This window comes from Carlito syrichta, unplaced genomic scaffold, assembly GCF_000164805.1.
Source record: "Carlito syrichta isolate Samal-C Ts95f unplaced genomic scaffold, Tarsius_syrichta-2.0.1 Scaffold305216, whole genome shotgun sequence".
In the NCBI taxonomy this organism is placed as follows: Eukaryota; Metazoa; Chordata; class Mammalia; order Primates; family Tarsiidae; genus Carlito; species Carlito syrichta.
The window spans coordinates 231,030-255,206 of NW_007249312.1; the positions used below are offsets into that span (position 1 = coordinate 231,030).

A 24,177-nucleotide genomic window follows, 5' to 3' on the forward strand; every position below is an offset into this window, starting at 1 on the left:
CGGCTTCCTGGTCGGCTGTCGCCGTGCTGGCGCTGCTCGACGTGCTTGCAGTCCGTGCAGCCCAGTCCCGTCGGGGGCGAAGTTTGCACCCTCGCCTGCTGACGTTGACAACTTAGACGTTTTGCTCTCCTCCGCAACACTCTGGTTGTGCAAGCCGTTTTGGAAAAAAATCGCTTCTTTTCTGTCTCATCCCTTTTAAGATGTGCTTGTTATTTTGCATGTGTTGAGCTCAAGTCCTGGCTCCCCCAGCTCCTAACTGTGTTCCCCTGGACTAGGTACTTGACCTCTCCATGCCTCGGTTTCCCCTCTGTCAAAGAGGAATAGTAGTTAAATGAGCAAATATGTAAAGGGTTTGGATCAGTTAGCTGTTAATTTCATTCTGATGTAGGAAATAAAGTTAACAGAAGTGGGCAAAGTGCTTGCTGACATTTGATTTTATGCCCTTCCTAGCATTGAAAGAAAAAGGATTTAGACATTTTCAGGTAAGTTTTTAATGCTTTGGTTTAAATTGCCTTTGATCTCATCTCCCCCCCCCCCGCAGTGTTATAAGTTGGTTTGGAGGTTGAAAGGGTGTGTCAAGTTCTTTGGCATTGCTCTCCATTTAGTGACTTTCTTGAAATTGATTTTTATTTAGATAATAGATCATTGGCATTCACTGGATTTAGAGGTTTAGAGTTTTAGAGCACTTATTTTCTAAATACACCTTTTACGTCTAGAAACCATGTTATTGGTAGATTTTGTATCTGCAGGAATTTTAAGTTTTTGAAAATTAGGATACAATTGATATTTTTAATATATTTTGTTTTGCTTTTTATATCATTAACAAGGAACTTGGTTTGGTTATGTTTATCTTTGCTGATTTACCTGATCAAGTAAACCCTTAATGGCTATAGAATCTGAAATTTCATTTTAGATCTAGAACATTTTTTGAGAACTTTTAGTTACTCTTATCTGCTTCTTGAGTTAAATTTTTAGAACAAATGAACAGCTTTAGCTTGGGTAGTACAGTGTCTGAATAGTGACAGTAAAATATTTTACGAACAAATGAAGTTGACAATTTCATTGCCTCCCAAACAGCCATGAAAATAAAACTAAACAGGAATAACTTGATGAATTTTTCTTTTATTTTGCTGAATTATGAGTGTTAGGCTTTACTTTCTTGTTATCACCTTTTACCTGAAACCTTATTACATAGTCTGTAATACTCTAGATGACCAGAAGGACTGTTCACCGGGGAGTCCCTGTCTTGGTTCTACTTTGCGGGTGAGCTTCGTGAAGTCCTTTTTTATGTTAAGACTTTTAGATGGAATAAAAAATTACCTTTATTAAGCTGGATTTTAGCTGCTGATTACTAAAATGCTGCCATAATAATTCTGTTTTATTTGCCAGCAAATTAAGCAGTGCATTATATAATCTAATGCCCAAAGATTGTTTCTTTTTAAAGATTTGGTTTTCTAACATTTACTGAGGGTAATATTAGGTGATTTGTATTTATTAATAAATGACTTACTCGTGAGTAATCCATAAAATGGATAATATGCACTCTGGTGGGCGACAGCTAAATATATGAATTATACACACAGCCTAGTTGTGTTGAGAAGAAAGACTTCAATTTGTCTTCGTCCTTTTAGAGGGAAATATGAATCAAAATTTCTTGGCAGTTAGTAGTGTGGGTAAAGGGAGAGAGGAAGGAACACTTCTTTTCAAGAGAGGTTTTTGTGTCTTTCACCAGGAAGAAGAAGTAAAACAGAAGATACAGTGTAACGCTGAACCAACCGGCCCTATCACCTCCTTTCTTGGCTGTCATTAGTAGGCTCTCAGTAAATATTTTAATAGAATTGGCCCTGACCACATACTTAATTTGCTTTGCGGATGAAAGGTAGGGGAAAAACTCTTATCAAGGGCCTACTCTCTTAGCCTTACTCTCTTAGCAAGTTACATAGTTGAAACTGAGGACTGAGCAAGTTAGTTTATCTTCACTTCCAGTAGCTCTCAAGCTGGGATTTGAACACAGCCTTCAGTTTCTACTGAAAGGCAGTTTGAAATGACAAATAAGTCCTCAAAAAATTATGCAGGGATTTTTTGTTTTCTTTTTTGGGAAATGGTGCAAAGGAAAAGATAATTTACTGGAAGTAATTTGGGAATCATGGATGAAAAGTTTAAAAAGCGCTTCAAGAAACAGATGAGAATTATCTCTCTGAATTGTTAGGTGCCTATGGACATTTCTCGTTCCTGAAATTTTAAAAAATTTATTTTGTCACCAAATATAAAATAGATTACAATTTTTGCCATGAATTGATTGTAAACTAATCAAGTCAAGATTACTTTCTGAGTTCAGTGCCAGAGTGAATACAGTGAGTATTAAATATTTTTGGAAACATTTTGAAATGTTGATTAAAATAGACTTTAAAATTGCTTTATACTACAGGGTTAATAGCCATCCCGTAAGGATGTCATGAATATAAAATGAGAGCATGAACATAAAGTGCTTAGGACTCTACCTAGCACGTAGATAGGCTTAAATAGAAGCTATTTATATTTCTGTCTTGTGAAATCCTCTGAGGATATAAGAGGGACATTAGGATTGTCTAATCTGTAGGTAGCTTATAGTTTGTTTCCCACAATAGACTTTAGAAAAAAATTTAGCAGTGATTACCATTCTTAAATTCTGTTATTTAAGGATATTTTCTTTCTGGCAGGAGTCTCAGATTTTGTTTCTTGCATGGGACATTTGGCAGTGTCAGGAGGTGTTTTTGATTGTCATGATTGGGGTTTGTTGCTGGCATCTAGTGCACAGAGACCAGAGATGCAGCTGAACATCCTACAATGCCCAGGATAGCCTCCACAACAAAGAATTCTCTGGCCCAAAATATCAGTAGTGCTGAGGCTGAGAAACCTTGCTATACTCTTATGTTGGAACTTTCAGTAGGTACTCTACATCTGTAATGCTGACATAAGTGACAAAAAGTAGTTAATGATCCTCAAATAATTTTTAAGTAACTCCTGTGGGGCAGGCACTGTAATAGGTATTTAAAAGACAATTTTAACAGAAGAAAGGGCTCTTTGTTTTACAAAATAACATGCTAATGTCTCTTATTTTAGAGAAATTAAAATTTGTGACTGGGCATGGTGGCACATGCCTGTCAGCCCAGCACTTTGGGAGGCTAAGGTTAGAGGATTGCCTGAGCCCAGGAGTTTAAGACCAGCCTGGGCAGCATGGCAAGACCTTGTCTCTAAAATTAAAAAATAAAATAAAAATAGCTGGGTGTGGTGGCGCACACTGTAGTTTCAGCTACTTGGAAGGCTGAGGCAGAAGGATGGACTGAGTCCAGGAGGTCGAGGCTGCGGTTGGCTGTGATCTGCCTCTGTAATACCAACCTGGGCAACAGAGTGAGACTTCAACTCAAAAAAAAATTTTTTTTTTGTCTTAGGAAGAAACAATTCTTATTAACACTATAGTTATAGTTCTATGAGTAGTTTCTCAAGGCATAATACATTTTTACCAATTCTTGCTATTGGAACCCTTTCAATAAATTTTTATCCATTTACATAGTTTAAAAAGTCATGCAAGGCCTAAATATCAGGAGTTGCATTTGCTACTAATACAGACCTGACTTAAGTGACTTAAGGTCAGCATTTATTTCTCAAGTAATAAGTCTTGAATAGATTGCATGGTAGCCTTATCATTTGCTCTTTCTTATTAGTTATCCTTGTCTTCCTATCCTGAGTTTGTCTCATGATCCAAGATAATTGCTGGAGTTCCGGCCACGACATCTTGACTTCCAAGTGTCAGGAACTGGGTCTGTATAGGGTCAGCTAGAACAACTCCTAAAATCCTACTCAGTGACTTCCACTTCTGTCTTGTTAGTTATCCCCATCTGAAAATAATGTTAGGAAGTTAAAAAAATTTTTAAATTTCTTCCTGATCAACATATGTCTATGATTCTGTTAGTAAGGAAGGAATAAAATGAGAATGGATATTACAGAGGCAACCAGCTACTGGTTTCTGACCCCATAATTTCTGACCCCATAATAAAACATGGCAGTCATGTTCTGTCCCTTCCTGCTCTGCTTCTCAGTCTCCAGTGGCAATTGCTTGCATCTCTTTCCTTTTGGTATTTACCTCCAAGTTTATAAATAAGTTCTTCCTTAATTGTCGATGGGATCAGTTGACCTAGTTCAGGTGGGGGCTACCTCACTGTCTCACTCTTCAGCACATTCGGTGTGTACACTTGGATTTTACCCATTATTTTCTCCCTCCTGTCCCACTTCCCCTCTGCCCTTTGTGTCTGAGTGTTTTACAGTTCAGCCTTTCCAGAGAATTAGGAGTTAGTTTTCATTGCTTTGCAAAAGGAGAGTACCTGGAGGAGATGCTCAATTCATCTTTTTGTTTTGGACTCTTCACTTCTGCTTTCAGAGGTATGTGGAGCCTCAAATTCCTGAGATTTTCAGGGGTTCTGGGGCTGATTGAAGCACACATCATCTTGTTCTGGAACTCCCTCCAGGATGACTGGGGTTTCGGTTTCTCAGGTCTGTTAAATCAGTTACCACTCATCCTTCTAATTTTCAGCTACCCAAATACAGACATCTCTCCTTTTTCATTCCTTTGGTCCTTGCGGGTGTAGGTCTTTTAAAATGAAAATGTTTGCTGTTGTTTCAGTGGAGTTTTCAAGTGGGATCAGAAGTCAATGCGTGTTCAATCAGCCCCATTTAACTTGAAATTTGTTTTCTAGCTCAGTAAAGAATACTAGATATGGAAAATGAAAAGAATTAAAAATAATTTGCAATAATTTATTTAATTTTGGAAAAGGGTATCCTACTTCTTGACCGATTCTGAAGTGACTATTCAGTTAGAAATAGTTTCATTTAGTTTGATTTACTTGGTGTTCCTTTTGGTAAAATTATTTTGGTTTCTAAATTGCAAATGAAAATTTTAGCTTTTAAAAATGGTTTTCAGATTTTGGCACATTTTGGACATTTCTAGTGTTCATAAAAGGTGAATTCCATGGAAAGATGTCGACTTATTTTTTATAATTATGAAAAAACAAATGAACCTTAGATCTTAAAGGCTATATTTAGGAGCTAAGTGCTTTTGTTGTTGTTTAATGCCTTTTTAAGTTGACTTTCAGAGTTGAATTGCACTAGTTGTTCATAATGACATTATTATTTGTAATAGCAAATCATTGAAAATAACCTAAATGACCAATATTAGAAGGGTTGGTACATGTAATGGAATTTTGTGTCCCTTTTACCCAAACAGTCATGCTTTTAAAGAATATTCGTATGGGAAACAGTTTATATTATAATAATTACTGAAAAGACAAAGCAGACAGGTAATTGCACTTTTGTAAATAAAAGACCGGAAAGAAATATAATATTGTCAGCAGTGGATGACTTTGTAGTGGTATGTTTATGGCTAAATCTTATTTTTTTCTGTATATTTGTTTATTTCTTAGATCTTAAAACATTAAACTTACTACCTTTATAATCAAAGAAAAATTAAAGTATAGAAAATAAATTTTATTTTATTTCCCTACCTCACAGTTTATTTTCTTTTGAGTTGGAGTCTCACTCTGTTGCCCAGACTGGAGTGCAGTGGCCGCTCCCGGCCACCGCAGCCTTGACCCGCTGGACTCCGGCGATCCTTCCACCTCAGCCTTCCGAGTAGCCGGAATTACAGGCACATGCTACCACGCCCGGCTGATTTTTTGATTTATTGTAGAGATGAGGTCTTGCTGCCCAGGCGGGTCTTGAACCTGCGGGCTCAGGCAATCCACTCACTTCAGCCACCCAAAGGCGCGGGATTACAGGCTGAGCCACCGAGCCCGGCTTACAGGTTATTTTCTAGAACTAGATGCAAGATTATTTTGAGTATGGTGATATTTTATCTTATTGTTTTCCAAAAATATACGAGATACTTTTTAAAAAAACTAATTGGTTAAAAAAACTTATGAAAGTCATTTTAGGCTGACCAGTGAGCTCTTCAACTTCACTAACTTATATGCTGTCTTTCATTAAATATATTACTATTATTGCTTTCTAAATAGCCACTCGTTTACACTGCTTAAAAATATCTATCTCAATTTTAATTTTGTGGTAAATGGAAGGGGGAAATATATTTAAATAAGGCACCAGTTATACAATTATTACTGGCACTGAATTTTTTGACTTTTCTGCCAAAATGTGCTAAACTATACCTTAACAATTACAAACAAAAACAAAAAAGAGAATGTTAAATTACATTGAAGAAACCTTTGGTAAAATGTATATGGTGAGTTATTTGAAGAAATAAAATATAATCAATAAAATCTGATCACTTGAATGGCATTCTAAGTGTATATTGACATAGAATGTTAAGGATATTAGGGGATGGTGGAGCACTGGTGCAAACTAAACACGAGGAGGTGGATTGATAGATGCAGTACATAGGTCCTAAAGTCAGTCCAGTACGTCGGCTCTGTGTACAACCAGCTCTCTAAAGCAGTGGTGAATATGAGAATAGCTGAAAGACTCTCTGTCTAAGCAGTAGAGAAGTCATTGATGTAAATATTGAGGCTTGTCAGTTCGATAAGGCACGGGAGATTATAGTGGTGAGCAAACGGGCATTGTCCTGTTTTCGTGTGTAGTTATGATTTGGGGAAGTGCTATGAAGAAATGGTATGCATTACTGTACATGGGGACTAATAGGAGGCTTGACTTTTTTTGGATTCTTGGGCAAGTTCAGCTCTGCTGAGATTCTTTGGTTTAGTTTGAACATGTTGAATTTAAGGTGCTTTTGCTTCATCCAAAGAAAGATCTTAAAGATAGATGGATTTACAGAAACCCGAGCTCAGAAGGAAGGTCTGCTTAGCATAGTTGTGTGGATGGTATTTGAAGCCGTGTGTGTGAATGAGCTCACGTGTGGAGTGAATATAGGCTAGGGAGAGAAATGGAGCTTGGGGAATTCCCAAATTAAATGGCTCAGTAGGAAAAGATGAGTCTTCAAATGAGGTCTGAGAAGGATTAAAGAAGTTGGAGAAAACCAGAGAACTGTAGTGTCACAGAAAGCAAGGAAAGAGAATGCTTCAGGATGGGGTGAATAGTAACTGGCATGTATTGCAAGCTGTTGAGATCCAGTCATTGAATTAGCATGAGTCTTGGGTGACTCTAAGTAGGACTGTTTTGATGTGGTGGTGGGATCAGAAGTCAGGCTGGAGTTGTTGGAGGTGAAGAAATAGATATAAAAAGATTAAAAAAAGAAATTTAAGCTATCAGAAGTTCCCCTTTAGAGGTGATTCTCAATACTTTATTTCACTTCAACTTACCCGATAGTGTATACTTAGGTAAGCCAGAAGCAATGGCTTCTTATAGCAGTTACTCTCAAAGTACAAAGAATAGTGTATCAATAACCTCTGAAGGAGAAGGAAAGATATGGATGGTAACTGGAGGGATTGTGGATTGAAAGTAAGAATTAAAAAAAGACTGTTGAGAATTGAATATGTTTAAAATCTGATTAGCATGATCTATTTTAAAGGAAGACACATCTTAGAAAAGAACGGTAGGATAATCTATGATATAAGACCTTTGAAGGGAAGGAAGAACAAGATTCAAAGTACAGGTTGGCGGTTCCTTTCTATTGGAGCGTTGGGGTAGGAGAAAAGTTCAACTGTTGGGAGTACGTGGAGATAGTACATGGAGAGTACCTGGAGTTGGTGGTTTAAGGAGAATGGTGGGCTAACACGACAGCTGTTTGGAGAGGTGTATTGAACTGACCCACAGAACGATTTGAGTTTGCTGACGGTGAGTGGAGAAATGACCACCCGTCTGCACCTTTGTTCATTGGTGCTTATGTGCCTAGATGAAAACATGGAGAACATGAATGAGTTACGTTCACTCAGGATTTGGTGTAGACTGTGACTAGTCAGTGAAGCAACTTTGAGAAAAAGGGAACAGGTTCATTTTCTGGCTTCATCTCTGGCAAAACATAGTACATAGAAGTGAAAGGAGGAAAGACAGAAGGAAGAGAAGTGGTTGTATCAGTAGATATTAATAGGTAGGTACACAACATTGCTCTTTGTACTGTGAAAATATGCATATATGTATAATGTCCTAATAAAACATGTACACAGTTTATTAATACATTTTTGCAGCTACAGTTTATTCATTAATTAGTATATTTTGGTTACTTTAAAGTTGAAATATTCTAAATATTCACTCATTTTTGCCAATGATTTGATGTGTGTGCATTGTTTTAATATCTGAGAAATATTATTGGAACGCTCTATATATGTATATAACTCACATTTTGAGTGTTTTCCATGTATCAGGGACTGTGATCAGTTCTTTACCTTTTTAAATCTCATTTAATCCACTACCCTACAGCATATGTGCCATTATTCTTATTTTACAGATCAGAAAACTAAGACTAGGAGAGATTAAATGGCTTGACTAAGTCATGTAGCTAGTATGTGATAATTAGACTGGAATTTGGCCAGTCTGATGACTGTCAAGAGCCAGCCTGTGCACTTAGCCACTACATTATACGTATACATTGTATTATATCTAAGAATATGCATTAGATATCTAAGCCTGTGCATTTGGTATCAAGCATCTGTGCATATGTATTTGATATATTCTATAGCATCCTAAGGCAGTCTTTGACTTAGTAGAAGTAGTGAACAGTGATAAAAAAAGATGCAAGGCAGCAGAAACTAAGGATGTTCATAAATGGGAGAGAGAGAGAAAAAAAAAAATCAAATTCAAGCTATCAAGTGATTCTCAACTCTTTTATTCCCCCTCAACCCACCTGAAAGCGTATATTTAGGTAAGTCCAAAGCAATGGCTCAATATAGCAGTTATTCTCAAGTACAAAAGTTATAATGATTACAAACCAGTAGAAGTTATTTTATGTTTATTATTTTGTGTTTTGAAGGCAGGAAGGTGTGTTTTAAATATTTATCTTAAATGATTAAAGTTTCAGTCTCTTTGTATTACTTAGATTTAACCTTGAATATCTAAAAATCCTACCAGTTCCAAATACAATGAATGTGCATTTTTGGTTTTTATCTGTGCTTTTGCCATCCCTTGAAAATTCTTGCCAAAGATCTCTCAGATTATATCATTTATTAGTAAAGTCTAAAATTTACATATATTCTATGCTTATGAGTGTGTGGCGAAATATATGTCTCTTTTTCAGCTAATGGGAGTAAAAATCATAACTTTTCTGGAGTACAGTTTACCAAATTATATCAGAAACCTTAAAACAATTTGTACCTTTTGAATCAGGTAAAATAAATGAATGAATTAAATTGAGAAAGCAACTGGAACATCTAAAATAGTTGAATATCTTCATCTCTCATAAATTATTATTCACCCATTAAAAAGTCATGTTTTCTTTGTTTATGTAATGACCTAGGAAAATATAATGTGATGGTAAGTTAAAAAATAGTGGGAAAAAAAATGAACAGGGATTACACAATTTGCATACGAACTAGTTTAATCCAACTGTACTCAACATCTGGATTTTATAGGGGGAAGTGCTTTAAAGAAATAGCAGGCCATTGCTTTGCTAAGCTCTGGTCTGGCCATGTGGTCTTTAAGCTGTAGCCACCATGTTTTCCTAAGCTTTGGCCCCCTCTCCTACCTTGGGGAGGTGAATCTCCTCCCTCTCTCTCTTTCTGTCTGTCTGTCTGTCTCTCTCTCTCTCATTTACTTTCTAAATAAACTATGTTTTTCAGTCTAAAAAAAGGGAAATAGCAAACGAGCTATTTTACTAGAAATAAATAAATAGGATTTCTTGGTGGTAATCCTTAAGAACCATTTGTATACTTCAGGAAGTATGCAAACCCTCTGAAATTATTTTTGTAAAAAGTTGTATTCGTATATTCTTGGTGAGCAGATCCAAGGTTTTTTTCTTTTTAAAGCAGATTCTCTTTAAGAATTTTAAAACTTGACAAACAAAGCAACCCAACAGTAATCCAAGCACACCAAAAAGTTATGAATCTTTGCTATAAGCCATTGTGACACAAATAACACTGCCTTTTTTTTTTTGCAAATCAACTTTATTGGCATTTGGCTATCTATTTTTATATTTTCTGTGATTGCTTTCATGATACAACAGCAAGATTGAGTAGTTGGGATGAAAAATGTATAGCCTGTAAGCTACTTTCTGGCTCTTTAAGAAAAAGTATGTCAGTCCCTGGCCTAGATTCTCATTTATTCTTTGCAACAACCCTATCAGATAAATACTGTTTTTATCTTCATTTTATGAGTGATGCACCTGAAACTCTGAGAGATTAAGCAACTACCCCAAGACACATAGCTAGAATAGGGTGATATGTCAACCTTTAACGTTAGTGATGGTTATATTTGGGCAGTGCGGCGGTTGATGATTTTTTTCTCATTTATTATCCAAATACAGCATAGTGAATACACATAACATAATCAGACTGCAGGGGGGAGGCAAACTTAGGACAGAGTTATGAGAATATTAAAACTTAACCAAACTTTTCTTACTTATTACTTTGATTTCCTGTGTGTTATTCTGTCATACTGTGTTTATAAACTTAGAGTGGATATGCAATTTTTGCTTTCCTTCCTGGCACTTAATTCTATTTGCAGCCCTTTAACTTTTTATTTTATGAAGAAAGATAAGAAATTATTATCTTTAGTTTCCTAAAAATTTCTCTGTTAATAGAAGTCATTTTGTCCTTTAACTTTCAAGATTCTTTGTTTTCTCTTTTATATTTTAAAGTTAACTTCAACAACTATTAAATGCTGTGACTTATAAATGCTCATAAAATGCTATATATGTGTCTATTGAACAATCCAGGGGATCCCAAAAAACCTGGAGTTTATTTATAAAAAAATTACGTATTTATTCTTACATGTTTAAATTTCAGCCACTTTCAAAGTATTCTCCTCTTGATGCAATACACCCATCGAGATGCTTTTTTCACTGCTCAAAACAGTTTCTGAACTCGTCACTTTTGATGTCTTTTAGTGCTTCTGTCGTTTTTTGTTTTACCTCTTCCACATTGGCAAAACATTTCCCTTTGAGGACTTTTTTCATCCAGGGAAACAAACAAACAAAAAATGTCACTGGGGTGAGATTGGGTAAGGAGGGAGAGTGGGGCATAGGGATCATGCCGTTTTTCAAAAACTGCTGAACGCTCTGCGTTATGGACAGGTGTGCTCGTAAATCACCCATCATGAAATGGGCAAATGTGTTGAAAGAATCTCCAAAAAAAATTCTCTGAAGCTGAACACTGCTTCTCACAACAATGCTAGCTGGTACATGGATGCCCGTAGGTTACCAGAACACTTACGTAATGGGGGATGCCTGTACTACAAGGACCTGCTCTCTAAAAAATAATTCTGCTTTATTTTGGGTCCTCCTAGCACATAAAGCACCTTTTCTTAATACCAATCAGTTGAATTATCCTTAATTATCTTAGGCATAGGTCTAAATATGTAAAATGCTATGAGTGAATTGTGTAAAAGGTATCCCTCCAAGGGAAAAACAAAAACGTGTATTATGTGACACACTTCATTTTGGTGATTATAGGGAAGAAGACACAACCCTTGCCTTCAGGAAACCGAATCATCTAGAAAGGGTGAAAAGACTTATCTGACTGCTACTTCTATTATTATAACCCTGATCCAAACCATAGTCATCATTTCCCTGGATTATATTATGCCCTGTTTGTGTGTGTGTGTGTGTGTGTGTGTGTGTGTGTGTGTGTGCATTTAGAAACTTATGGTTTATTGGGTGACAGTTTGATGGTTTGTAGGGGGAAATATTACGGTCAAGTAAACATACACAATGAATTACAGCAATGTATAAGACAAATTGAAAATAAAAAATAGGGACCAGTGCTCAAAGTTCATTACTGGCCTGTACAAAAGCTTCATTTGAGATTAGAGAGAAATAAAACTGTGTTATACTTGGGTCGACCTAAGAAACCAGATCTTAGAAAAACAATGGGGACAGATGATAAAGGTCATGTCACTGACACCAGCTGTCAGGCTTGATGATGTAAATTCCCATACTGGATTTTGTCCTTTCACAACATGGTATAGTAAGTGCTCTGAGGGACCCTTTTGCTTTAGAAAAGGAGAAAAAAATAAGCTAGGTTATCGATAGAAAAATACATGGTTGCATTGTTATTTTGTTTAAAGGTAGGAAAGATTTCCACAATACCTCCAAAAACCTATATGTTCTTGTTTTCAACTTTTCCCTCTTATGGTTTATTTTCTATTTTTTTTCTTTTTTGAGTTGGAGTCTCACTCTGTCGTCCAGACTGGAGTGCAGTGGCCGCTCCCGGCCACCGCAGCCGCTACCTGCTGGGCTCTGGCGATCCTTCCGCCTCAGCCTTCCGAGTAGCTGGAACTACAGGCGCGCGCTACCAAGCCCAGCTAACGGTTTATTTTCTAAAGAGCATCTCCAAACCTTCCATGCTTTTCCATCTCAGAGTCGAAGCCACGTGGGGTGCAAAGCTCCAGAATCCTGGCCCTGTATTGCTCTTTGACTTTGTCTCCTACTCCTTTTTCCCTCCTCTACTTACCTTCACCTACCCTAGCGTTTTTTTGTGGCTCATTGTATGCATCTGCCTCTTGACCTTGTTTTGTCAACCAGAAACACTTTTCATTTGGATTCCTATATGGTGTGCTGCCCGAGGCTGCTCAAATATCCTTATCAGAGAGATGGAAGCCATCCTTGAGCAGTAGTATTCCATCTCTATCCTTCCCTCTTCCCCTTACCTTGTGTTTTATTTGTTTTTTCGAGGCAAGTACACAATTACTGCTTTTCTCTTTACTAAAAACGAAGGTATCGGGGAAGATGGTACATAGTGGGCACTTTAAGGCTTGAATAAATGAATGAATAAATATAAACCCTAAAACAGTACAACTTTGATTAGTGCCGCTATTTGAATTCCTTTGCAGGCTAACACATACTACTTGTAATAGAGGTAATTGGGAAAATTTTATTGGATGAGATAACAATTGACTGGAAAAAGAATTGTATTAAAATGTAGGCATGAAAAAGGAAGTGGTATGGGGTGGGAGGACAATCTAAGTAGAGCAGATAATGTATGAAAAAGTAGATAGTGTATTTATGAATGGTGGTAGTTAATTGACTAGAACAACTATGGTTCTTAAGTATGATTCCCAGACCAGCAGTGTGAGCATCACCTAGAAACTATTAGCAATACAAATTATTGACCCCCACCTCAGACATTCAGAATCTGAAACTCTGGGGCTAGGGTCTAGTGTGGGGGTGTGTGTGTGTGTTGTTACAAGTTTTCCAGATGAACCTGATGTGTACTAAAGTTTGAGAACCACTGGACTCTAGAGCACAGAGTCAGAAAAGTATTGGTAGGTATTAAAATTGGAAAAGTGGATTGGTCCAGATCTTGGCTTAAGGTTTTGAATTTTGTGGGATGATGGAGAGTTTAAGTGCAAAGCCAGTGCTATTATTAACTTTAAAATATTGTCTTAAGATAGACTACAGGAGGTAAAGAATGAAAGCCTACACAGAGGAAGTAAGCTATTGGAGTATTCCAGAAAAGGAGGAATTGAGTACCTGACTTGATAATGACTATGAAAATAGAATGCTAGGAACAGTTTCAAGAAATACCATGGATGATAAAGTATTTAGCATCTTGCTAACTGTGGATCCAAAGGATCCTGTAAAGTTGCATTGGGTTTTTAAGCTAAATATCTGAGAATATGGTGATAGTATTAACAAATTATAGAAGAAACAATTAAGGGATCTAAATGAACAAGTATAGTTTGGTTCTATTGAGTTTGAAGAGTTGGTGCATTCTTTTTTAAAAAAAGGAACAGAAATTGTTACTCAGTAGGCACAATGTACATTTTTATTAATCTTGAGGATACTCATCCTCTTTTAAGAATAGTAGATTTTCAATTAATTTATTATAAATTTATCAAAATATAGAACCCGTAATTTATTTTCTCCTTTTAGCAACACCTCAGTACTTGGAGTGTAAGACTTCTTAATAGATGCTCCTTCTATGTTTTAGAGATTAGCCTGTGATGAAGTTTTTTTTCAGGTTTTAATTTAGGAATGTAAGCACCTTTGGTACAGGGGCCCAAGTGTCCACAAAAATAATGATGTATCAAATTTATTCAAATGAATTATCACTCATTGAGTTCACAAAGAGAAGTTAGATTCTAAAGAGATGTTAAGATCCTAAATTCCATCCTTCCTAGCATGCTGCTTAATCAGTGCTAATGGGTTTCTCCTGTGTAGCTGTGGTTTACAGCCGGGAACTTTTCAGGAACTTTAGCTGGGGTTTTTTCCTTCTAACTGGGAGTGGCTTCTTTCATACCCCTAAAGGAGAATTATGTAACCTCTAACCTTTCTCGTGTCTTTTTTAAGTCTTGAATGTCAGTAGGGCAAACATTTATTACATCACCCAGCCCAGTACCCATTACATTTAGAAACACTGGTGATTTCCCAGACTTCGTACATAGTACGGTTGACTTACATTACTTTTGTCGGTGGAATTTAGTGATATCAGAGGAAAGATGAATGCACAGAAAACAGGTCACCGCATCAGTTTTGGTTTGACCCTCACCGGGATGCCCATGAGTTGTACCATCTGCCAGAGTCCATAACCTGTGCTTGAATTTTCCTTGGAAGACTCATCAAGCGGTGAATTATGCCACTGTATATTTACCATATTTTGAGGAGGGAACTCTTAGCTCAAACATTTATTCCTTCCTGCAAGTAGTATCTGAATTTCCATCTTTGTGCAAACTTTACAGATATCCATGGTGGAAGGCCCGGGCACTGGGTCTTAATTGATGTTTCCTACTTCAGATTCCCTTCATATTAAAAGCTTTCAGTTTCTTCTGTGTTTTCCTGGTATTCCTGTGCTGACATAAATGTGGAATCTGTTTAGTGGTGCAGCTCTTTCTGCCTCTTGTAAAGAGTGTGACACTTACTTGTGTGTAAAGCTTCAAGCACAGTCATTGCCTTGCAATCTCCACAGCCCCAATGCTCCGCCCTTGCATCTGTATTTCTGTCCCAAACTTGTGCCAAGACAATTTTAGTCTTGTGCTGTGTAGGCTGTTGCCACTCTCGCTGACATTTTTATGTCAATTGGACTAAATAATAAAAACTCTTTTTGTGTCCCATATTCGTATTTGGATAATAACCATCCACGCTTACCTACAATGAAGCTGCTCTTAAGAGCTTAGTGAAGACAAGTCTTGTCTGCTCCTTCCTGTCTTAGACCTGTTCTTTGCTCTGCTTTTAATCATTCTAGCTTTGCATAATTTATTCTACTTAATTGGCAGTTTGAACATTCCCTTTTGCCACATTTGTTTCAGCAGTAGTAGGATAACGTCATTTCAGATAAACATAGCTGGGGGTTTTTTTTTGTTTACATTTTAGCCTATTTTTTAGTTGGCCCCTCCTTCCTTTTCCTTTCTCTTTACTTTTTAGTCCTTCAGTTATCTCTTGTAATTTCTTCCATAATGTTAGGGATGAAAGTCAAGTTTTGAGTTCCTCAAAATCATTCAATAACAAGCAAAGTTTGATCACTTTCATCTCCCTGACTTGAGAAAATCTTACCAACCTAACATCAAACCCAAGATTGACCTCTTATTTTATTTCTCTACAGAATTTTTCCAGTTTGCTCCCCTGAGACCTAATTTTGAGTTCCTGGAAATACTTTCCTTTATGGCACCATGCCATACCATGGTAGTAACTAAACTGAATAGTTAATGTATCTGCTTCAAGTATTTTGAGGTACTCTCCCTGCTTTTTTATTTATCAAATCTCTCTAGATTTTATATTACCTAGTATAGTAGCCTCACCTTCAAGATGTGGCTTTCTACTTGTTCTTAATATCAATTTTCTGTCTAACTTTAAAAAAGAATTTTGCCATAGTTGGATTTCCCGTCTGGTTCACTCTTGTGATTTCTATCCTGTAATTACCTTCTGTCCCTCTGTTAGGTACTTTTGGAACCAGTTACCCTTCCTTCCTTCCTTCCTTCCTTCCTTTCTTCCTTTCTTTCTTTCTTTCTTTCTTTCTTCCTTTCTTCCTTCCTTTCTCTTTCCTTCCTTCCTTCCTTCCTTCCTTCCTTCCTTCCTTCCTTTCTTTCTCTTTCTTTCTTTCTTTCTTTCTTTCTTTCTTTCTTTCTTTCTTTCTTTCTTTCTTTCTTTCTCTCTCTCTTTCTCTCTCTCTCTCTCTCTCTCTCTCTCTCTCTCTCTCTCTCTTTCTCTCTTTCTTTCTTTCTCTTTCTTTCTTTTTGTGGAGACGAGGTCTCACCAAGTTGCCTGGTATGGTCTCGAACCCGTGGGCTCAAGCATTTCACTCTCCTCGGCCTCCCAAAGTGGTGGGATTACAGACTGAGCCACTGAGCCCGGCCCACTCTGCCTTTCTAATGAGTAAAAACTATAATCCTCCCCCCTTCCAATTTCATCTTTAACAACAATTGTAGTATATATGTATATCTCCTTTCTCTCCCTTTTTTGAGTCGGGGTCTCACTTTGTCGCCCATGCTGGAGTGCCAGGCATCATCATAGCTGACTACAGCCTCTTATCTCTTGGGCTCAGGCAATCCTCCTGCCTCAGCCACTGAGTAGCTGGGACTATAGGTGCGTGTCACTATGCTCTGCTGATTTTTGGATTTTTTGGTAGAGATAAGGTTTTGCTATGTTGCCTTGGTTGGTCTCAAACTCCTGGGCTCAAGCAGTCTTCAGGCCTCGGCCTCCCAAAGTGCAGGGATTACAGGTGTAAACCACAGTGCCTGGCCTCCTTTTTCTTTTTTGAGGTATGTCTGTTCTAGCCTCGAAGAGTGAACTCTTATTCCTAACGAAGTCAGTCTTTTCTTCCATATTAATCAGTGTGCCCTCCTTTTATTTTTCTTTAGTTCTCCAGTGCTGTTTTAATTGTGAGTGTATTATCTTTTTAAACAAATTTAGTCCTTCTTGAGGCTGAGCAAACCTGGTCTTAGAGTTAGTGTTTGTTCACTCCCTATTTTAATTTGCTCTATATGTATTTCTTGTGCATATATTTTGCAGTTCCCTTGTCCATGCACCAATTTTAATATTTATGAAGGAGACATTTAATATGTTACTCTCTCCATGGATTTTGGAATCAAATGAAAAATTGGCAGGGATCAGCATTCATCTAAAGCCTTTGAAATGGCTTACTGCTTATAAGAGGAAAGTTGAATCTTTAAGCAGATATCCAGGCTGCCACATGGAGGACCCCGACCTGCCTCACGTGGTGGGTGTAGAAAACTCAAGAAGGAGATGAGAACCAGACCCATACATTAAGCACTCACTAGGACTATTAATTTCACTTCTGTGGTGTAAGAGAATTTTTGGGAAGGATAAGAGTTGTTTTCTCAGTGGCAGTTTTTGAGAGGGAATAAGTTCTTATTTTATGAACAAGAGGAAAAGAGAAAAAGTTTGCCCCAAACTCATTATGACCAGAATTTAGAAAGAGGACAAATTTTGGAGGAGGATAATTCTGAATGACTTTTTCGTTGTTTAACCTTCCTTATTCATCTTTCTTCCACTACTGCTATAGACATCCTGCTTTCTAGTTCTTTGCCCTGGCTTACAGAAAATATTGATGGCTACAAAAGAGAAAAAAAAAGTTATGGACCTAAATGTTGTATGGGCATTGTTCTTCATTTCTGAAATATATTGAAAATTTTTCAATTGTGGGAATGTCAGAAAAGATACACTGCTTCTGGAATAAATATGCTTTTTCTAAATAACATATGGGAAAGATAAATGAAACTTGCTGTATATTTATTACTCAAGTGCAAACTAATAGAATGTAGTTTAACAGACTATTTAAAAAGCTGAAAGAGTCACAACTGATTTTAAATATTGATGTCAAATATCTTGGTTCAAAGACTTAATTACAGTGTGTTTAATGGAAATCATCTCTCAAAACCAAAGTTGGTTTTTAGTGTAGAAATAATTCTGTACAGTCTTATGTTATAACTTCACTGTATTTTTCTGTGACTCACCACATTTGTTGGATTTTATGTGAATATTGAAAAATTATAAGACTAAAGCTACTTCATAGGCTGAATTGCTTTGTGAAGCTTATTTGTATTTAATATAAAACATGTTTAATGTGTTAATTCTGAAATCCCTGTATTAGCAAGTATGATACCCTTTATACTTCAAACTTTTGTGTGTATCTGGTTGATTTCTGTGTTAGAATAGCTGAGTAGGATTTTGATAGACGTCCTTTCTTCTTGGAATGAGTTCCTATAATATAACTTTAATTTCATTCATTCTTGTGCAGGTTCATTATCTTCTATTAAATCAACTGATACGAATGAAGGGGATAGACCTCTGCTTTGGGTAGCATGTGCCTGTAAAAAATGCAACTACTTTATTTTTAAAATTTTTTTAAATAAGATGAATGATTTTCAGATTAGGAACTAAGTGTGGTTAAAAGATTAAAGACCAAAATAGTAAGGAAAAGCTGGTAAGGGGTTTTAAATAAGTTTAAATCTCTCAGGTAAGTGACATGCCAGTATACTGTGGGGGCAGGGAACACTGCATAGAACCTCAGTAACAGAACCTCTGTTTGAAGAAACAGAACTGAAGAGATGTTGTTAGTCTAGATATGATTACGTAGTCTATTTTTCTTTCTTTTATTTTTTTGAGTTGGCATGCTCTTGGCCACGCCAATGTCGACTGCTGGGCTCTGGCGATCCTTCCGCCTCAGCCTTCCAAGTAGCCGAAACTACAGGCACATGCTACCATACCCAGTTACTTTTTGATTTACTGTAGGGACGAGGTCTCGCCAAGTTGCTCGAACTGGTCTCGAACCCGTGGACTCAGGCAGTTCACTTGCCTTGGCCTCCCAAAGTGCTGGGATTACAGGCTGTGCCTGGTCCATATTCTATTTTTCAGAGATCGGTTATAGAAACATGACTAGTAAAAGTAGTATAACTACTATTTTAACAAAACTAATGAATAGTTTTTAAATAAATGGTTGTTCGTAATTAGAAAGAGGTGTCTATCTCTAGCCATCACTGTAGGTTCATTAAATCGGATAATTCTATGTTTTTATTTCTACTCTTAAAAATGTATTATATATCTGGCAGTAGATATGGGAGATGTAACAGACCCAACATACAGAGATTTCAGTGTGGTTTTTTTACAAAATTTCTCATGGTATTATAGACAGATGGAGAAATGAGGGTGAATTTGTATTAGCAACTGACAGAACACTCTAGCCATAAGATATTAATGGTCCTAAGTATAGCTGAAGAAACTGAACTTGGCCCTATTATGAATGTGCGTAAACTTTTTTAGTATACAACTTTGATGATAAAATAAAAAACCTTTTCAGATGCATAGGTGATACACACTGGAAGGAAATGCTAACATATCAGCTATAAAAGCAGTATTGAAGGTTTGAACTGAAACTAAGAGTGAGAAAAGTGAGAAGGAATAATGTACAGTTATGGCGTTAAAAACTCAATTATAAAAGATGTATGCAAAAGAGCATTTTGGCTGACTCGGAATTAATAAGTAATGGCAAACTGCATTAATATAATCAGAGTCAAAAATAGGGAGGTGGAAGTTCCACTGATTCTTACTGGAGTTGCCTGTAGTCTTATGTTCCATTCTGGAAACTATGTTTAAGAGGAACATGGACAATTTGTAGTGTGAACAGAATATGCTAATAAGAATGGTGAAAATTGTGTATGTAAACTATTGAGAAATAATAGAAGCAGCTGAAAGGACAGCAGTTATTTAATCTAGGGAAGAGACTGTAATAAAGATGTATCAGATAGTTGCCTTATAATATATGACGGTCTGTTGTTTGTTTTGTTCATATAATTTTAAACTTCAAATTAGAACTGGTAGGTGGATGCTACAATTTTTGCTTCATAATTTTCTAGTGAATGTACCTGTAAAATTAAATAAATTGTCATTTGCAGTGGTAAACTACCCATCAGTAGCAATATTTGTGGTGGTTAACTCTCTGGGAGTGTTTTTTGTAATGAATATTTGTGCCCTGGTTGGTAGTTTGAACTGGCTAATATTCTTGATTCTTTTTGACAGTAAGATTGTATAATAATATTAATATTTAGAGATGCTTACTCTGTTTTCCAGTTTGGAAAGGTTTAGTCTCATTACATTTCAGAACCTATTAAGGACCTTAACATTGTAGAAATGTCAATTTAAGGAGAAGTGAGTTGAACAAACTGTGTGCTTTTTTAGGTCTCAAAAAGAATTGGGTTTAGATTGCTTGCTTCTATCGATGATATTTTTTGTAGATTCTAAGCAACTTTTAACTTATTAGTATCTATTTCCAAGCCATTTTGTTGTTTTTTTACAATATGATTTTAATTTTAAAATTCCTCCACAAGATTGTCCTGAAAGAAAAGGTAAAACTGATGTGATTCTTTTTTTTAGCAGTTTTGAAAAAAAGCTTTATTCTCTAGGGAGAATTGTAAAAACAGTGAATCTTCGGGTATCTGTTCAGGCATGGAACATTTTATTTACATTGCCGTATATACTTCATTTGTCAGATGAGAATTGGACTAAATACTGTAGTTGAAACTCAGCAGTCATTTTTAAAAGATTTTATTTGGGAGTGACCTGTTGGCTTGCTAAAAGTGAATAAAATTTGTTGTAATTAATGATGTTTGGAAACAAATAATAAACCAGTCCATACTGATGCACTGAAATAGTCACCAGAGCAAGCATAATTTTGTCATTTTATTTCCTTAAAGCAAAGTACACTAGTAATAACAGCTCTTGCTGTTGATATGCCAGGAATTACTCTGGCTTTTAATACTTGTCCTATTTAGTTTTTCAGTAGGTCTGTGATTAAAGTGGTCTTACATTTATTTTACAGGTAACTTAGAGAAGTTTAATAACTTTGTTAAGGCTACACAGCTAAAAAGTGACAGAGCTGGAATTTAAACCTAGGTCTGTCTGATGCCAAAGTAGTCTCTTTCCATTGTGCTGCCATTCTACCTGCCTCATTTTTCCACCTGACTCTTAAAAAAAAATATATACCCACAGGCAAGGGCAGATTTTGCAGTGCAGTTGGGTAACAAAGTAGAAAAAGTATTATTATATGACAAAAAAGGAAAGCTCTTTTTTATGTGGCACCTCTTTTTTATGTGGCACCAGAGTGATAATATGGTGACCAGAAAAAGGCACTAACGCTGATCAAAGACTCTAGTGAAGGGAAAATTTAGAGCCAGGAAACCAATATTTAGCATTTTTTCTTTTTTGGCCTGGGTGATTTAGAAAAATCTTGGGACCAGCATACATGTTGTAGTTTTAACTTTCCAACTAGGGAGACCTGTAGGATCTAGAAGGAGGGGTGGTACATGTGTACAGAGATAATCTCTTGTAGCTTTCTTTTTCATCTGTGTTTTCCCAGAAACATTGGAGAGATGTGTGAAGTATTTAATCATGGCACAGCGAGCAACATGAGCTTCATGTTCCTGATAGTTTCCCTTTTCCCTTAAGTCTCATACGGTTGACATGAGTGGCCTGGGTGGATGCTACCCTTCATCATAGCTAAGGGACCCCATGTTTAAGGAACCCCCCAATCTTTTATAATGGTCTGCAATCACATCTGCCTGACCTTTGCCCTAGAGGGAGACAATATCTTTAGTATGCTAGGTAGTAAACAGGTTCACTGCTGTGGTTGGAGAGATCCTTTCTATTGTTCGATATTGCTTCCTAAAAATGTCTTTGAAAAATGAAGTCAGGGCTTTTTGAAAAAATTGTAGAAATGTGAGAAACCCATGGAAAATTGTCTCCCGATAGGATGTGATTAGGGTGATAGTCCTTTGGACTCTGAGCATTATTGGCTTTTGTATTCTAGTTTTCTCAGCTTTTATATCACAAGTTAGCAAACTTTTTCTGTAACGGTGTGGATTAGGCTTTGTGAACCATATGGTTTCTGTTACAACTACTGAACTTGGTTATAGCAGCAGGAAAGCAGCCATAGACAACACATAAATGGAGGAATCTGGTTATGTTCCAATAAGATATTATTTATTAACATTGAAATTTGAATTTCATATAACTTTTGCATATCACAAAGTGATATTTTTTTCAACCACTTAAAATTGGAAAAGCCTTTCTTACCTCATGGTTGTACGAAAACAGATGGCAGGCTAAATTTGGCGTGCAGGTGATAGTTTTATATGATGATTTTGTTAATTTAATACATTGTTTTAATACAGCATTCTAGCATATAAGAGATCATAATTAACATTTTTATAGCAATTTATGATTCTAAAGTGTTTTCTCATAAATTACCTCAATTTAACTTCAGAGTAAACCTGCAAGATAAGCATTATTATCTCTATTTTATGGTAAAGAAGCTAAAGCACAGAGAAGGAAGATGACCTATCTAAATTCATAAAACTAGTTAAGTGACAGAGTCAAGACTGACTGTATTTGTATAATTAAATATTCATAATTAGAGCATCATGCATCATCATGATGCATCATATCATCTTACTGTATCATAATCAGAACATCATATCTTACCATTCTGACAATGCCTTATGAATAATAATGATAATACTGATGGCTTGGTCATTTCTATGTTCTACTCTAGGTATTTTAATATTTAAAATATTAAATAATTGATATTTTGACAAAAGCTGGATATGGGAGGTAAAGGGCAATTTTTGTTAACTAAGTTTGGTAAAGATTTGGCAGTTGAAAAGTACAGTCAGTCATATACTATATTTCTTTTCCACATTTTCAAAGATAACAATTGATTTCCTTTTCAGATGTATACTATGAAAATAAACAGAACTCTCCCCCAGTCTCCTGTGTTTATGCTGTACCAGTGTTTTAATTTATCCAGTAAGTTTTATGCAAATTTTTGAACTCAGGATGCTGAGAACATTTTTGATAGTAATGCTTGGATTGCTTCCCTATCAGGTGGTGGAAGATTATGCTGGAAGATGGCAGGTCCCTTTGCCACAGCTTCAGGTTCTTCAGACTGCACTTTGTTGTTTCACATCAGCCAGTGCATCATTCCCAGATGAATGTGAGCACGTACAATATGTTTTGAGTAGCCTTGCTGTGTAAGTACGCTTTACATTTTATAACATATTATTTTTCTTGATGTGTTTGAGAATTGTTTTTTTTACTGTTTCTTCTCAGAAAGAAACCTTTCTTAAAGTCTTTCCTCAAAAATAAATTTTCACTTTTTCACTTAAGTACTTAGTAAATTTAGTGTTTGGTTTTGAATATTTAACCAGTTTTATTTTTCGTTTAAGAGTTAAGTGGAATTGTGATATGCAGATTCTTCTGGCCACCATAAGCACTTTCCTTTCCTTTTTAATTGTTCAGATTGCCTTGGCAAGTTCTAATGTTTAAGTCCCAGAACACAGCAGTTTAGGCCATCATAGTTAGCGGAAGGACTTTAAATCAGGGCAGAAAGAGATTAGGAAACTCCTGGTTTTTAAAAATGGTTGTAGTGAGCTTCAAATTAAAGATTAAAAATTGGTCATTCGTATTTATCCTTTTTGCCCCCATAGGAGCCTTTACTGTAACTAAAATCATAGTAAAAGAGACACACAGTGAAAATAAAATAGAGAAAAGTTATCAGTGAATGAAAGATTTCTACAGTTTTCTGGGGGACAGAAAGCAGACAGAAGAATGATTACTGAAACACAACAGAGCTAGTCACAGTTTCATGTGTTGTTTATTTTTGCTTCAAATTGTACTCACACCACCACAATGGGTTATAAAGTCATTTACTGCCATTACAAAATGCAACAGAGAATATCATTGTGTCTCGTAGGGTAAGTATTATCTTATGAAACATTTTAATATATGTATAGAGTAGGGAATGAGATAGTTTGGGAGAATGCAAGTAAAGGAGTTAATAATCTGTTCAGTTACCAGACCTTCAAGCCACTGTAGGGTGGGAAAAGCAATATTACAGGTTGAGTATCTAATCCAAAAATCTGAAATCCAATATGCTTCAAAGTTTGAAACTCTTTGAATGCCAACATGATACTCAAAGGAAATGCACATTGGAATATTTTGGATTACAGATTTTTAGATTAGGGGTGCTCAGCCAGTAAGTATAAATGCAAATATTACAAAATCCAAGATCTAAAACACCTTTGGTTCTAAGCATTTCACATAAGGAATACTCAGCCTATACTACTTCCCTCCCC

The 24,177-nt window shown here is 36.3% G+C and overlaps 2 protein-coding genes across 5 annotated transcripts in view; one reads left to right on the top strand and one right to left on the bottom strand.

Annotated features, from left to right (window-relative positions):
* The window catches only part of CGGBP1 (CGG triplet repeat binding protein 1), an 80,105-nt gene that overhangs the window by 7,491 nt on the left and 48,437 nt on the right, over window positions 1-24,177 (bottom strand). The window lies entirely within an intron of this gene.
* The window catches only part of ZNF654 (zinc finger protein 654), a 53,278-nt gene continuing 52,010 nt past the window's right edge, over window positions 22,910-24,177 (top strand). For 2 of the 4 annotated variants that reach the window (XM_021714096.1, XM_021714095.1), the window contains exon 1: window positions 22,910-23,073. The gene's annotated coding sequence lies outside the window, so the exon portion shown is untranslated. The remainder of the gene's footprint in view (window positions 23,074-24,177) is intronic. The other 2 variants (XM_021714094.1, XM_008061360.2) reach the window with 1 other exon arrangement.